The following is a 17081-nucleotide window of genomic DNA, read 5'->3' on the forward strand; positions in this document are numbered from 1 at the left end:
ATTTTGTTGCAGTAGCACGAGATAGCTTGATTTAAAACTTTGAATTGAATAAAAACAAATAAAGAAATTACTAATGATAGCACAAATACATTTTTAAAAAATCACGATAGGCCAACAAATTAAATAAATAGCTTTTTAGTTTTTCGGGTAGGTCTAACACACAGTAGGGCTATTAAGAGAATTTTTTTTTTTTTTTTACCAATTATCCAAATAATGTTTAATCCTAGAAAGCTATAATTATCAGAGGACACATGAGCATAACGGTTAGCAGATCAATGAATGAGAGGGCAGCGTTACCAGAGTTGCCCATTTACCACACCTTGTTACAACACAGTAGGGCTATTGCAAACAGAAACAATACTGTACTATATAGATGTTTCCTGTCAGCTAGATTTTTGAGTGGACTTTGCTGTTCCGATGAGCATGAATGGTATATGAGTGGAGCACTCACATGGGCCGTGAGCGACTGAGTGGAGCGCACACGCATAGAGCGGGATAATACGCAGAGCGTCACACCACGTGAAAGTGAAACCTGAGCGGTGAACTAATTTTCAGCAGCCGGAATTTTAGTGCATCTCTAATTATTGGCGACATTAGAAATGGATATTATATAATAGCTGTTTTTTTAACATTTTAGCAATTTAAAAATATCAAAAAAGGATTTTTTTTTTTTCACACGGCACCCCTGCTCTTGACCGATGCGGAACCCCGGTTGGGAAACACTGTTCTAAATAATGCAGCGAGTGGGGCTTGAGGAAGTGACGTCGTCTGCGTCTGCGCAGTGCGACCTGATGCAGCCCCTGAACTGCAAAATAATAATAATAATAACGGGACTAAACGAGACGAAATAACGTTATAACATTTCGCCATGTTATAATTTCATCTCGTTTTGGTCAACGAAAATGAAGAGACATTTTAGCATAGTTTTTATTTTGTAAACCCCATTTAATCTCGTTTTTATTCGTCAACAATATTGCATTATACATTTAATTATAGTCATCGTCACATGACCAGCATTTACGTTGCGTCTCGTCTTCATCACGTGATAAAGGTTTGTTGACGACGATATTTAGTCATAATTTTCGTTGACGAAAGCAACACTACGGCAGAGGAGACAATTTAACACATGAGAAAGGAGAGAAGAGAAACAGTGAGGAGAAGAGAAGAGACAAGATGAGAAGAGAAGAGGCCAGAATGAAACATATCGCTATAACACGGGACAGAAGAAACAAGATGAGAATAGTATGACAAGTAATGACTAATGAGACCGACAAGAAAAGAACAAGATGGTTATAAATTAACACAAGTAACGAGACAAGAAAGAGTTGAGAAAAGATTAGACTGCTAGTCTGCTATCATTTAGCACCTGAGAAAGGAGAGGAGAGACGAGAAGGTAAGGAGACAAGAAGAGACCAGATGGTTTAAAATCGATCAATGAATTATGATTCTCTCTTTAATGATCCTGAATCGATCCACAAAAATTGACACATATACTAACAAGATCATGCTATTCAAAATGGATCAACTTTGGATTCAAACATGAGGTGCCGAAAGACTCCGACCCCTAAAGGAGAGGTTTATAACAACACCTGGAGAAAAAAAGAAAATCATCATCTGCTTCTCCTCAAACACAGCGGCAGACACATTCCAGAGCAGATCAGTGAAGGAACTCAGCTTATCTATGAATGATCAGCCACAGAAGATCCGGACACTAGGAGTCCTGAAAAATGGGTCGTAAACCCATCACCCTGTTATTTCCAGGAATAAGGAGGGGTGGAACAGGAGAAGGGAGAGGAGGGAAAAAAAGAGAGTGAGTGGAGAAATGCAACAGCTGTTTCCCATCACATCTGCACAAAGACACGGCCATCAGCTCACAGACACTGCCCTGCGGAGGAGAGAGACAGACACAGGGTGGTGTCTGTGTGTGTGTGTATGGTCACGGTGGGGGTGAGCTGTAGATGAAATATGGAGAGAGAGGTTTTTTTAACATTTTAGCAATTTAAAAATATCAAAAAAGGATTTTTTTTTTTTCACACGGCACCCCTGCTCTTGACCGATGCGGAACCCCGGTTGGGAAACACTGTTCTAAATAATGCAGCGAGTGGGGCTTGAGGAAGTGACGTCGTCTGCGTCTGCGCAGTGCGACCTGATGCAGCCCCTGAACTGCAAAATAATAATAATAATAACGGGACTAAACGAGACGAAATAACGTTATAACATTTCGCCATGTTATAATTTCATCTCGTTTTGGTCAACGAAAATGAAGAGACATTTTAGCATAGTTTTTATTTTGTAAACCCCATTTAATCTCGTTTTTATTCGTCAACAATATTGCATTATACATTTAATTATAGTCATCGTCACATGACCAGCATTTACGTTGCGTCTCGTCTTCGTCACGTGATAAAGGTTTGTTGACGACGATATTTAGTCATAATTTTCGTTGACGAAAGCAACACTACGGCAGAGGAGACAATTTAACACATGAGAAAGGAGAGAAGAGAAACAGTGAGGAGAAGAGAAGAGACAAGATGAGAAGAGAAGAGGCCAGAATGAAACATATCGCTATAACACGGGACAGAAGAAACAAGATGAGAATAGTATGACAAGTAATGACTAATGAGACCGACAAGAAAAGAACAAGATGGTTATAAATTAACACAAGTAACGAGACAAGAAAGAGTTGAGAAAAGATTAGACTGCTAGTCTGCTATCATTTAGCACCTGAGAAAGGAGAGGAGAGACGAGAAGGTAAGGAGACAAGAAGAGACCAGATGGCTTAAAATCGATCAATGAATTATGATTCTCTCTTTAATGATCCTGAATCGATCCACAAAAATTGACACATATACTAACAAGATCATGCTATTCAAAATGGATCAACTTTGGATTCAAACATGAGGTGCCGAAAGACTCCGACCCCTAAAGGAGAGGTTTATAACAACACCTGGAGAAAAAAAGAAAATCATCATCTGCTTCTCCTCAAACACAGCGGCAGACACATTCCAGAGCAGATCAGTGAAGGAACTCAGCTTATCTATGATAATGATGATATGATATGAATGATCAGCCACAGAAGATCCGGACACTAGGAGTCCTGAAAAATGGGTCGTAAACCCATCACCCTGTTATTTCCAGGAATAAGGAGGGGTGGAACAGGAGAAGGGAGAGGAGGGAAAAAAAGAGAGTGAGTGGAGAAATGCAACAGCTGTTTCCCATCACATCTGCACAAAGACACGGCCATCAGCTCACAGACACTGCCCTGCGGAGGAGAGAGACAGACACAGGGTGGTGTCTGTGTGTGTGTGTATGGTCACGGTGGGGGTGAGCTGTAGATGAAATATGGAGAGAGAGGGAGGGGGGGGATAAAGCGAGAGTTGGAGTTGAGCTCAGTCGCTGAGTAACCAGCTCTGCATTCCCCTTGAGTGAGTCTTTCACTCCCTCAGACAGCTGAAGTTCCTCTCGCTCTCGCTCCCTTTTTCTGACACTTGGAACAAGAAGGGCCTGTGTGAGTTCAAAGATGAAGGAACCCAAAAGAAAGTGTGCGAGTGTGTGTGCAAATGTCCTCATCAGACCCTGCTACACCGTCAAGGCATGGCAGCCGCAGCAGAGAGGAGAAATAGGACACATCCATCTGAAGCTGAGCGTATCGAAGAAACAGCCCCTCGCACAAGTGACAGGGTTGTTTTTACATTAATTTTGAAGAAAAATTAAACTAACATTTACACATGAAGCAACTACAAAAAAAATAAAAAAAATAAAAAAAAACTGTGGACTGGATGCACACAAACACAAATTGCTGCCATGCGGAGTAGGTCGTATTTCAGTGAGTCATAAAGATTAGGAAAATCTACTTTGTGAAAACCAACACACACGCACATCTAATTGGGTGCGAGGTCATCAGATGTGTTGGGGGGCACCGTTTCCATGACAACAGATTAATTAACCCCCCCCCCACCCAATACCACTCAGAGTTTCCGTCTCCGGTAACCACTGGAGATGGAGACACACACACACTGATGGCTAATAGATAATAATGAATCAAACTGAGAGGAGATGAATCAGACCGGAGGTCTCCTGTTGAAAAACACATTAGAACACACAAACACACACATCTGCCTCTGAATCTCCCTCTCACCATTTTTCAAAGCATTTGTTGACTGATAACGGCCACTAAAGTATACAAATGCTGCATTGTTTGCTTTGCTTTTAGTCTGTCTTGATGGATCTCTCAACCACAGAGAACTAAACCTAAATATTTACTTGCTAGTTCAAAGAGCCATTATTTAGAGCATCTCTGATCTGAAGTGATTTACACACATGCACGTTTACTTAGCAATGTAAACAAAACAAAAAAAGCTAATTAGGTTTACTTCAAACTAATTTTAACCTGAAACCTAAACAAAAACAGAAAACTTTTTGCATTTATGAAGAATGAGCAAGAACAACAACTCATTTCTCAAGCATTTTGTTTCCCAAATGCATGTTCACAAACACAAACACCACTAGTCTCCGTGCACTATTTAACCCTGTCTAACTCCATTATAATACAATTAATGTACTTTGATACATTATTGAAACAATTATTCCTTGCATTTTTTTTTTTTTACTTCTCAGACTTCTCTCTGGTGATACATGTTGGATTTTTCAATCCATAAATCCACTTAAACTCTGGTCCTTTCTTACAATCAAGTGCAAGCTTTAATTCAGATCTGCCTCCATCCAATCAACAACCTATATAGAAACAAGTCCCTGGCCTAATTTCTTTGTCTTTTTTGATAATCTGTTTCACTCGGATGTACGTCATAATACGCAAAAAAAGATCTGTCGCTTCTTACATTACGACTTGACAGTGAATTTTCGTTCAAAACCCATTTAACTTCCATAATGTGAAGTATTTCTGAGTGAAATGGGATATTTAATTAGGTAAAAAGTAGAGGTTGATTTTCCATACCGGCACAGATGAATTATTCACAATAAGACCAGGAAAGTGCATTAAGATAAAAAATAAAGTTCATTTTAATTTCACATTGACTTTAAATAGCACCTATAGTCTTTGACTGCTAGCAAGAAACTACTGCAAATCTCTGTACTGCCAGTGACCCTCCATGCATGAGTTCCCATCAAAGCAAAGGACCAAACCGGAGAAGGCAAGAAGGGATCTCAGAGAAAAGGAGAATGCTAAAGAAGGGAGATTTTTTTAATCTGCTCTCATCAGCAACGACATCAAATAAAATCTCTCACACAAGGTGAGAAAAGAATAACCACGCGGCTCAATAAGGTTGTTTGCACAAATCCATTTCAAACGCTAAAAATCCATCTGAAAACTCGTTTGCACAACCTCTCCGTGTGAGAGCTGCTTGTTTGTCAGCCACACTTCCACTGAATGTTAAAATATCAATCTTCCTCTCTCGCTCCCTGACACCTCTCCTTCTCTTCCATCATCCAGCTCTCTTTATCCATCCGCCCATCTATTCATCCCTCTCTCCCTCTGCATCTCAATAAATAAACACCAAGAAGGGAGAGAGGGAGACCATGAGAGAAAAACTAGGACACTACAACCTGGGACCCATAGACCTCGCCCACACACAGAGAGACTGACAGAGAGAGAGAGACAGGAAGGAGCAGTATAATGGCACACATTTAGGTAAAGGAAGGAAGGAAGGAAGGAAGGAAGGAGGGAGGGAAGGAAGGAGGGAAGGAAGGAAAGGGGAGATCATCCAGCTCTCTTTATCCATCCGCCCATCTATTCATCCCTCTCTCCCTCTGCATCTCAATAAATAAACACCAAGAAGGGAGAGAGGGAGACCATGAGAGAAAAACTAGGACACTACAACCTGGGACCCATAGACCTCGCCCACACACAGAGAGACTGACAGAGAGAGAGAGACAGGAAGGAGCAGTATAATGGCACACATTTAGGTAAAGGAAGGAAGGAAGGAAGGAAGGAAGGAAGGAAGGAAGGAAGGAAGGAAGGAAGGAAGGAAGGAAGGAAGGAAGGAAGGAAGGAAGGAAGGAAGGAAGGAAGGAAGGAAGGAAGGAAGGAAGGAAGGAAGGAAGGAAGGAAGGAAGGAAGGAAGGAAGGAAGGAAGGAAGGAAGGAAAACGTGAGGGAAAGAGGAAGGTACAGATTTTCAGGAAAGAGGGGGTTGGATGAACCAGGCATTGGGGGCACTACCGGCACTACAGTTTATTAATAATCCATATCAGATAAATCTTTCCATTGTTAGACTTCAAGGGGGTTTGCAGAGGGATGAAGACAAGGCTGAATGGAGATTTCTGCCCTTTTAAGCTGCATCTGCCTAATCAAAATGCTCCCGAACTAATCACTTAGTTGATTTAACATCCCTTGCTCGCCGTTCCGCCTGGGGCTTTTTTCCTGTTCTTTTCTTTTTTATTCTCTCACAGGCCCCTGTTGCCCCCAGGGCTCGGTTATGGCATTGAAGAATCACTCACAAACTGAACACAAACTTACAACACACATATATCATGTTAGTCTACTCATACATATAATATTGTAGCAGATGTTAAACATGCAAAGCTGCATGCAAATAGACAATGACTATACAAAGAAATCAGGCAAATTTCATATGAAAGTGAGAACTATGCCCTATTCTGGCCATCTCATATGTGTTTGGCACAGCCTATATACAGACAGACAGTTTATTTTAAAATAGAATATTTGCTTGATAACATAATAGCAAAATTATTTTTGGTCAAATAAATGCAGACTTTGTGAGGGTAACAGACTTCTTTCAGAAATGCTAAAAACCTTACAAAGTCCAAACTTTTGAATAATAGTATACATCATTTTTTTTCCCTAAATACACATAGAAATATTAACAAGTTTTGGTGCAAACAAAATATATAAGAAAACACATGCAAGGTTGTTGCCTAAATTAGGTTCAAATTAATCATGAAGCGGTCACCAAAATTACCAAAAGCAAATTTTCTTCCTTGAAATGACTAGCATGTACAGCTTTACTGAGTGATTGAGCGACTCACTTTCATTTAGATTGACCCTACAAGTAGTGTTCTTTTCCAACATTGCTCTTCGAGGGCACCAAAATGCTATTTGGAATTCGCCCACTGCATCAGCGCTTTTATTCCCCAACATGCGTAGCTTCTCAGGGAGCACAGTGGGCCATAAAAAAGGAGAGCGAGGGTGAAAATGATCCATTCACCCCTCATAAGAGTTTGAGGAACATTTTCTTCTCTCTTCATTCTTCTGTCCTCTAGAGAGCAAAGGAAGAGAAGGGTGGATCCTCCGACGTTGCCATATCACTTACCTGTATGAATGCACACGGCTGAGAACAATCAGCGGCTTTCTTTACTCTCTCTCTCTCTCACACACACACACACACACACACATGCATTTGTTTGAAAGGCAGTGCGATTCTAAAAGAGGTAGGGGGACAAACACAATGGCCCCTCTGTTCCTGCATGGTCACCATTTCATTTACCGTTTCCTTTACTCATTACTGACCAACTGAACTGCGACTGACAGGTACTGTGTTACTGAATAATTATGCCATTTAGAGAGGAATCCAATACAAACATCTTTTTTAAAAATGAAATTTAAAAAATGTGACGATGCTAGCATTGCGATTTGTGATTGGCTACAATGATCATCGCTTCACACTCTTCACTGAGCACTTACACAGATACACACGGGAGCGTTTTGAAAGCTGCGTCTATCAGCGGATCCATCTAAGAGCAGATATATTAGGGATCAATCACCGACATATCCGTTGAGCACATGAACACAATGGCCAATCAGAATCCACTCAACAGCGCTCAAAATGCAAAGTGCATCACATTTTTTATATTTCAGTACCTTATTCAGCTTAAAATGTAGCAAATGCATCATCTACTCTGAATCTATTGTTTGTGTCACAGGTGTAGTTGAATTCTCTCACTGATTCTTACAAGAATTTTGACATTTAACTGAGTCACCAAATTATTTTCTCCGCTGTCTTCACATGTGTGTTTGTCTCTTTCAACAATAGGAAGCGAGCGGTTTCATTGACTTAACCTTCATGAACTAGTAATGTGACAAAAAAAAGAAAGAGACGAGAAGAGAGACTACTAGGAAAAGTAAAGAGAGGTCAGACCCAATTTTAAAAGAAATGGTGCGATTGGGAGCAAAAAAATTTTTACCTCCCTTTAAAGGAGAAAGCAAATGGCAGAAGGAAGAAAAGAACAAGGCATGACTGCATCCAAAATCGATTTTTATCGATTTAATCGATTCGTTGTTGCAGCCCTAATTTCATTTACCGTTTCCTTTACTCATTACTGACCAACTGAACTGCGACTGACAGGTACCGTGTTACTGAATAATTATGCCATTTAGAGAGGAATCCAATACAAACATCTTTTTTAAAAATGAAATTTAAAAAATGTGACGATGCTAGCATTGCGATTTGTGATTGGCTACAATGATCATCGCTTCACACTCTTCACTGAGCGCTTACACAGATACACACGGGAGCGTTTTGAAAGCTGCGTCTATCAGCGGATCCATCTAAGAGCAGATATATTAGGGATCAATCACCGACGTATCCGTTGAGCACATGAACACAATGGCCAATCAGAATCCACTCAACAGCGCTCAAAATGCAAAGTGCATCACATTTTTTATATTTCAGTACCTTATTCAGCTTAAAATGTAGCAAATACATCATCTACTCTGAATCTATTGTTTGTGTCACAGGTGTAGCTGAATTCTCTCACTGATTCTTACAAGAATTTTGACATTTAACTGAGTCACCAAATTATTTTCTCCGCTGTCTTCACATGTGTGTTTGTCTCTTTCAACAATAGGAAGCGAGCGGTTTCATTGACTTAACCTTCATGAACTAGTAATGTGACAATTAAAACAATTCTGCAAAAAAGAGTGGGCCAAAATTCCTTCACAGCGATGTGAAAGACTCATTGCCAGTTATCGCAAACGCTTGATTGCAGTTGTTGCTGCAAAGCGGGGCACAACCAGTTATTAGATTTAGGGGGCAATTACTTTTTCACGTAGGGCCGGGCAAGTTTGGACAGTTTTTTTCCCTTAATAAAATAATCATTTAAAAACTGCATTTTGTATTTACTTGCATTATCTTTGTGAAATATAAAAATCTGTTTGATTATCTGAATCTTTTAAGTGTGACAAATATGCAAAAAATAAAAAAAAAAACAGGAAGGGGTCCAACACTTTTTCACACCACTGTATACATATTAGGGGTTAAAAGGATCGCAGTTGATCCGTGATACATACGGACCAGGCCCCACAGTTTGGCACGCATGTGATTCGCAGATTAATTTGCCAATTTACACGTTTAAGCAATTTTATACCACAAGAAGCAGCAGCAAAAGAGAACTCGATTCGTTATTCACGTGCTGTTTTTGGTGAAACGCATACCCGAAGCACACACAGAGACGTGCTTCAGACAGTGCGCGAATACAGAGTAGATTCCTCTTTCACGTCTTCTCGGCATTCTCATTCTGTGCTTTAAATATTTTTTTCTTGCTTATCTGAAAAATTATCCGATCCGTGACCACAATATGATCCGTTGAAATAAATATATATATATATATATATATATATATCCCTCCCCCCTCCAGCCGGTCTATGAGATGTAAAAAAGTTTGGAGACCCCTGACCAAGACAAGCCCCACTTCTCTTTGGGAGAACAATCTCAGGAGAATTTAATTTAGGAGATTCACACACTAGTTCTTGGTTATTTTACAGTATTTCTTCAAATAAACTGACCTTATAAAATACTACAGAGAACATACACTAGCATTCAGCATAAGTACCAAACAGAACTCACAGGAGACGGGCAAAATTATCTTAAAGGTCACTGCTGTTTTTCTCTGACAGCTCGCTACATTGGGCATGCTAATGATATTAGCGTTCTCTGAGGGGTGTTGTGCCGCTCACCCTTACAGGAACAAGATAATTCAGCTCGCTGTGACTGTGCAGTAGTTACTGTATCTGGTCTGAAATGAGGCTGCACAAAAAAACGAGGCCATTTCTGGCTGGCTCGAATCCAGTCCGGCTTCCATCACGCCGTGGACTGGCACGACATTCTGCGGACCAGGTGCAAGGCACCAAGAGGAGGAGAGGAAAAGACAATGATAGACAAGGGCAAACAGGCACTAACGCCAGCGCTAACCACAACTGAGTGCAGGGACGAAGAGTGTGAAAAGGATGTCAAAGTGGGAAAAAATGGGCAGTGGGGATATAAGAGAAAATGAAAAGTAAATAATAAAAACAAGATGATAAGTCAACAGATCAGACATCCTCTGGAAATGAGGGACTATATATTTCAGAGCAATATCAGTTCGACAGGTCAGAGGCTTAGTGTCTTCAATAAGCCGTGTCAACTCGCAAGGGCATCGCTGGCCTTGCTGATCGATACAGGATCAATAGAGCAAAGCCTCGCTTCCTTGTCTGCCTCTGAATAGCCGACTGGACACGCTAAGAACAGTGAGAAAAGAGGAAGGGGGGAGAGGAAGGACAATCTTCTAAATAGTACCCCAGTCACTTCATAAAACAGTGAGGGAGAGAAACTGAGGCTAATTAGAGGAAGATTGTCTTGTACGTGATTTGTGAATGGTGACCGGGCTACTGAAAGTCATATGCTTAGTTGCACACAGCGGTTTTAATTTTCCCTCCTGTGGAGCGTAACGTGTAGCATAATGACACAATTAATGACTAAAGACCCGTTCATTCCACAGATAACTACAACTATAGTTTTAATAATAGTTCTATCTGTATGAGAACAGGATAAACACCACAGCTATAATGTCAATAACACAGGAAAAATATAATTGATCACTTTCAGAATTATTTTTTTCAGCTGATGAATGCTGAAAACATTTGACAGCCAATCTGAATCTAATCAATAGAGCAAAGCCTCGCTTCCTTGTCTGCCTCTGAATAGCCGACTGGACACGCTAAGAACAGTGAGAAAAGAGGAAGGGGGGAGAGGAAGGACAATCTTCTAAATAGTACCCCAGTCACTTCATAAAACAGTGAGGGAGAGAAACTGAGGCTAATTAGAGGAAGATTGTCTTGTACGTGATTTGTGAATGGTGACCGGGCTACTGAAAGTCATATGCTTAGTTGCACACAGCGGTTTTAATTTTCCCTCCTGTGGAGCGTAACGTGTAGCATAATGACACAATTAATGACTAAAGACCCGTTCATTCCACAGATAACTACAACTATAGTTTTAATAATAGTTCTATCTGTATGAGAACAGGATAAACACCACAGCTATAAGGTCAATAACACAGGAAAAATATAATTGATCACTTTCAGAATTATTTTTTTCAGCTGATGAATGCTGAAAACATTTGACAGCCAATCTGAATCTAGGTTGCAGTTCATTTTAGCTCCACTTTCCAACCAATAAAAAGAGAAAAAGCAAAACCCTGACCACAAAAGTTACTTATATCTCACCTGTCACTCATAAGACAGACATTGTTGTGTATGAAGTTTGTGTGTCGTACCAAGCTTTGCGGGGAACCCTCCAGTGTCCGCATTAGTGCAGACTGATGTTAGCCGTGAGGTCAGTCATTGATTTCATAGCACAACTGTTCTAATTTTATTACAATATGTCCTACACAGCAGCTATAATGACACAGAGGAACAATATCGTAGGAATCACTTTCAGAAGTACAGCTTTTTACAGTTGATGAACAACAAAAACATTGACAGCCAATCAAAATCTGCATGATTTTAAAAAGTTTGAGCATTTAGCGGTAGATGACATAACCACAGCTCACACTGCATAGCATAATATGCACAACTTTATCGTCTGTTGGTGTTTTTGGTGTGAATGGTGTGTGTGTGGGTTAAAATGCTACTACTAGACTGAAACTCTTTTAGCACTAGTCATAATATAATGCAACTCTCCATTGTGGGATTCAAGTCCTTCTTATGCAGTTATTTGGAGGCACTGCTACCCAGCCAGGTATGTCTCTTCATGCAACCTCGTCTCTCCACACTCCGCTGTGCCCAGTGTGTGAGAGTGCTTGCATTGAGGAGTCCTGAAACCACTGGCATGCTAAATTCATGACAGCACAAGCGTGCTTTTAAAAAATCCTCAGGAATCAAAACCACTTTCACCCCCCTTGTCCCTCCCTTTGTGAACCTCTCAGGACACATACACTCATTCTGCAAAAAGAAAAGAAGCCTTTCAAGTCACTTCTTCATCTGATGTTTCTGCCTCAAATGATAAAGCATCTGCATGTGTTAGAAACACTTGGTAGGCATGTCATTTCAACTTATGGGGGACAAAAATAGGACATTTTCTTTATTATACTGTTTGTAAAATTGACATTTTCTTAATGATATGGTTTGTTAAATTTGATGTCATCCCAAATTTGGAAAGGGGGCACATTTCTCCATCCCTCCAGGACTTATGCCAATGAACCCACGATAAAAAATTTATTTGGATATTTGATACAGTTTTTAGAATTCTATGTGAATGTTGCACAAGCTCTCAATTTAATTCAATTCTGATTTGTTTCCGATTCATTTGGTCTCTTGCAGTTATAATGTGCATTTTATTTACATCTGTAAGAAATTCTTTACTGCTGATGCAGGAAATAATACAGGTCATTGTTTCAAACTATTCATTACATTAACTTGTTTATAAGTAGGGATGTAACGATTCACTCAACTCACGATTCGATTCGATTCACGAATTTGATTTTGATTTCAATAAAATAAATATCTTCATATAAACAAACTAAGGCTTTGTCTGTGCTCTTTCCTTTTAAAATTAGAGGCAACCACTGCATTTTAATCATGATCCAAACAAAGATGCTGCATACATGCAACATGAGCAGTTTTTAAACTAAATTAGATTGTATAGTTTCGAAATTTGAAGCAAAAACAGAATGGTTTGATTCAGTTTTGTGAAACTATAAATAAAAATACGTGCATGAAACAGCAGACGAGCTGAATGAGATGCAGATTCACTCTTTGCAAGCAGGTGGCGCTTAAAGTGTTTCCTGGTTTCCGCTGTAAACAAAGCAGGGCTGAACTTACGAACTTTAATATGCATTATACAGAGGCAAGATGAAAAGAAAAAATACCATCTAAACTTTTCTAAAAGACAGTAAGTTCCCCTCAGACATACATTCATTTAAACTCCTACACCTAAATTAATCGCAATATGTTTAGCATCTCAACCGATTTGAATCGTCACATATTTGAATCGATTTTCAACCGGCTCGCAGTTAATCGTTAAATCCCTATTTATAAGAGTCATTCATTTTGAACCAGACCTCACTGGTCGCACTGTATGTTCTTGATTCACTATAAAGAAGTTACATTCATGATTTTAATTTCTGGCCTTCCTTGGTTGTACAGAATAGAGCAGCTTGGACATTCAACTAAATATCTTCTTTTATGTTCTATGGAAAATGAAAGTCAGTGTGGAAAATGATCCACTAATCCACTAAATTGAGATTGTTTCTATCAAGTTCATGACTAACCAGAGCTGAGTGAATATGGAGCCAACAAACCAGACAGAGGAGCTACAGCATCCTAAAAACCTTCAAGGTTGTGATGTTAATCATAAAACTAACTGGATGGCATTCTGTCTAGAGGGGCTGAACACTCATCATGTCCTATTCCTTTTTATGCCATTTGGCTTCTATTTTAAAGAGGGCAGATCTGTGGCCATTTTCCCTATGAGTAGAGACATGACCTCCTACAGCAATCTGGCAACCCTTGACATTCCCACATCAAACTGGCAACCACATACCACTATTCAAACCAACTGGCTACTGACCCCCGGCGGGTCACTGATCTCCCAGCATGCAATGGGCCAGGGAGGTAAACTCAGCCAGCAAGAGATGTGATAACATGCTGCCTTATATTTGTGCATGTGTCTCACTGAATCAGGTTTTATCTGCATTTCCTAAGATCGCATGGCACTTTTAGAAGTATATGGTAAACCACAGCAAGAGCAGAACCCTGCTTTCTCATTCCTCCCTGCCACTTTTGTTTCACTTCTCACCATCTTGTGGCAGCCACAATGGTCGGTTGGCTTTCCATCACCAGGCGCAAGACTAAAATACGAGGTCCAATTAACTGGACATATCAGCCCCATGAATCTCTAATGCCGTAAAAGCATTCTGAGATCTGACATCTGCTGAACCACTAAGAGTAGAACAAGAGAAAGAAAGTGACAAGAATAGAGCGAGGCAGTCAGATAAGAAATGCTCGAAAGAGCCTTGTCCTGTAAATGCTTTGAAGACCAGAGATTCATTTTAGCTTCACTTTCAAACAAATAGAAAGAGAAAAAGCCATTCTGAAAATAACCCGGACCACAAAAGTTACTTATATTACTTCTGTCCCGCCAGGCTTCATTGTGTGCCATCGTGGATATTGTACAAATCTTTGCGGGAAACCCTCTAGTGTCCGTACTAGTGCAGGTTGATGTTAATTACAAGGTCAGTCATTGACTGCAGCAGACTGAATTCCCAGAGCTGCATGTCAAACACAGACTTGCGACAAGTGTTAAAAGCTTTGGTTCCCCCATCCACAAATCCTACAACACTCATCCAACCTTATCTTTACAAGAAACCAGAATGAGAGATCCACAATCACTGTTGGATCCAATCACCCGCACACATGGTTCCCAAAAAGTCTTGTAACAGTCTCTGAACAACCATATTAAGATGAAAACTTCCTCATATACACCCTTAAAAATAAACGTTCTTTATTGGCATCTATGGTTCCATAAATAACCTTTCCATTGCACAAAAGGTTCTCTATAGTAGAAAAGTTTTTTTTTTTTGAATATTGAAATGTTCTTCACCCTAAGAAAAAAAAAATGGTTCTTTTAGGAACCGTTCACTCAAACTTTGGGGAACCCAAAATGGTTATTCAATGTGAAAACTCCCTATTGGAACCTTTATTTTTAAGAATGTACTGACTGATAAACTTGTGTAAGAGTTTTCGCAGGAATGAAACATTTTTAAACCAATGTTCTGTCCACAGTCTATCAGCTCTGCCTACTGCTACACCTCCTCCCACGTTCTTTCACCGGCTCAGACGCTAATAAACAGCGTAGCCTTGAGGTCCGAGTGAGGAGGGGTGGGGGGGGAGATTTGAATACACCAATGACAATCATCTCTCAAACAAAAGCAAGTGGATAAGGATGGCAATGGATGCAGAAAGAGAGGGAGGGAAGGAAACGAGAGAAGATGGAAGAATGGAGGCTGAAAAGCTCAGTTTCAGTGAGATTTTTGTTTGCATGCTTCCCAGAATGTGGAACTGGCGGACAATGGAGACTACCTCGGCCGTTTACTCAACACGTCTTCACTGTTTAACACACTTGAGCCAGCGCTGTCGTGATCACTGCGTGTGTGTCTGTAACTGCTGTGCTCACACAGTTTAGAATAAGGTCAGCTTGGTCTCCGCCTCCGTCATCGTAGCAGCCTAACATTTTCTAACCCCCTCCTCCTAAACACACACACACACACCACTTGATGCATTCAGCCAGAGACGCCGCTACAGTAGGCCCCCCTAACCCCGGCTTTCAATGAAAACACAGCGTCACTATGACAACGGGTTCAAGCATTTTTTGACCCGTGTTCACTAGGAGGGTATTATAACACAATCAGCAGCTTCTATTGTGCAGATCTCTGCTCCTTGTAGCCTACATTTTGGTCTGGAACTAGAAAGATGAACTGGTGCAAGTTTTACAATCATAAAACTAGCTTAAACCCGTTTCCTGTCTACATAGCTCTCAATTTCAAAAGCAACAAGCATTTTTATTAGTGTGTTTGAAGTTGGTCTAATTGTTTTTAATACGCGTGCAATGAAAATGAGTCTGCAGGGGACACTGAGTCGAGCATACAAAACAATACCTTGACCCTTAAAATATTTTGCAACTGCTGTGTATAAAGGCAAAAGCTCCCAGGACACTGAACTAAAAAGTGAGTGACGTGACATGTGGCCAAGTATGGTGACCCATACTTGGAATTAGTGCTCTGCATTTAACCCATCCAAAGTGCACACACACAGCAGTGAACACACACCCGGAGCAGTGGGCAGCCATTTATGCTGCGGCGCCCGGGGAGCAGTTGGGGGTTCGGTGCCTTGCTCAAGGGCACCTAAGTCATGGTATTGAAGCTAGGAGAGAGCACTGTACATTTACTCCCCCCACCTACAATCCCTGCCGGTACGAGACTCGAACCCGTAACCTTTGGGCTACGTGTCCGACTCTAACTATTAGGCCACGACTTCCCCTGGAGCGGATGCGAAGGGAAGGGAAGGGGAGGGGAAAAAAAAAAAAACAAGGCCTGTTTACACTGTTTGCTTAAGCGAGGCAATCATGACCCCTTCTGCCTCCATCCAAAGTGCACACACACAGCAGTGAACACACACCCGGAGCAGTGGGGGGCTCGGTGCCTTGCTCAAGGGCACCTCAGTCGTGGTAATGAAGATGGGAGAGAGCATGGTGCATTCACTCCCCCCACCGGTACGAGACTCGAACCCACAACCTTTGGGTTACAAGTCAGGCTCTCTAACTATTAGGCCACGACTTCCCCTGGAGCGGATGCGAAGGGAAGGGAAGGGGAGGGGAAAAAAAAAAAAACAAGGCCTGTTTACACTGTTTGCTTAAGCGAGGCAATCATGACCCCTTCTGCCTCTGCTCTGTTCATAAATAAAACAAATCCTTTGTTTCGTTATTCTAGTTTTCCTGCTGAAGTGCAGTCGATGTACTGTGAAATGGGCCCAGGCAGAAGAGGTCCAGAACATGAATAAGTTAAAGGAATGAATTGTTTTTTAGTTACGACAAAGAACTGCATCCTATGATGTCACAAACCTTCGACACATCATATCCTCCTAATGCATTATGTCTTTAGATAGATAGATGCTTACCATAAATGTATGCATATTGCCTTGTTAAACAAAATAAATTAAATAAATGCATATTTTACATTGTGTGTGCTCGGTTAGACACTCAGTTTTTCATGGCACTCGCACCAGCCCGGCTCTCTTGCTGTCAGGTGTAATGCATATGCGAGGCGTGACACGGCCACTGAATAATTAAACTG

General features: G+C 40.8%; 1 protein-coding gene across 1 annotated transcript in view; it reads right to left on the reverse strand.

Moving 5' to 3' along the window:
* LOC107582119 (nectin-2-like) overlaps positions 1-17081 on the reverse strand; it is a 45374-nt gene that overhangs the window by 27095 nt on the left and 1198 nt on the right. The gene's annotated exons all lie outside the window — the stretch shown is intronic.

This window comes from Sinocyclocheilus grahami, unplaced genomic scaffold (assembly GCF_001515645.1).
Source record: "Sinocyclocheilus grahami isolate Dianchi unplaced genomic scaffold, SAMN03320097.WGS_v1.1 scaffold40.1, whole genome shotgun sequence".
Classification (NCBI taxonomy): domain Eukaryota; kingdom Metazoa; phylum Chordata; class Actinopteri; order Cypriniformes; family Cyprinidae; genus Sinocyclocheilus; species Sinocyclocheilus grahami.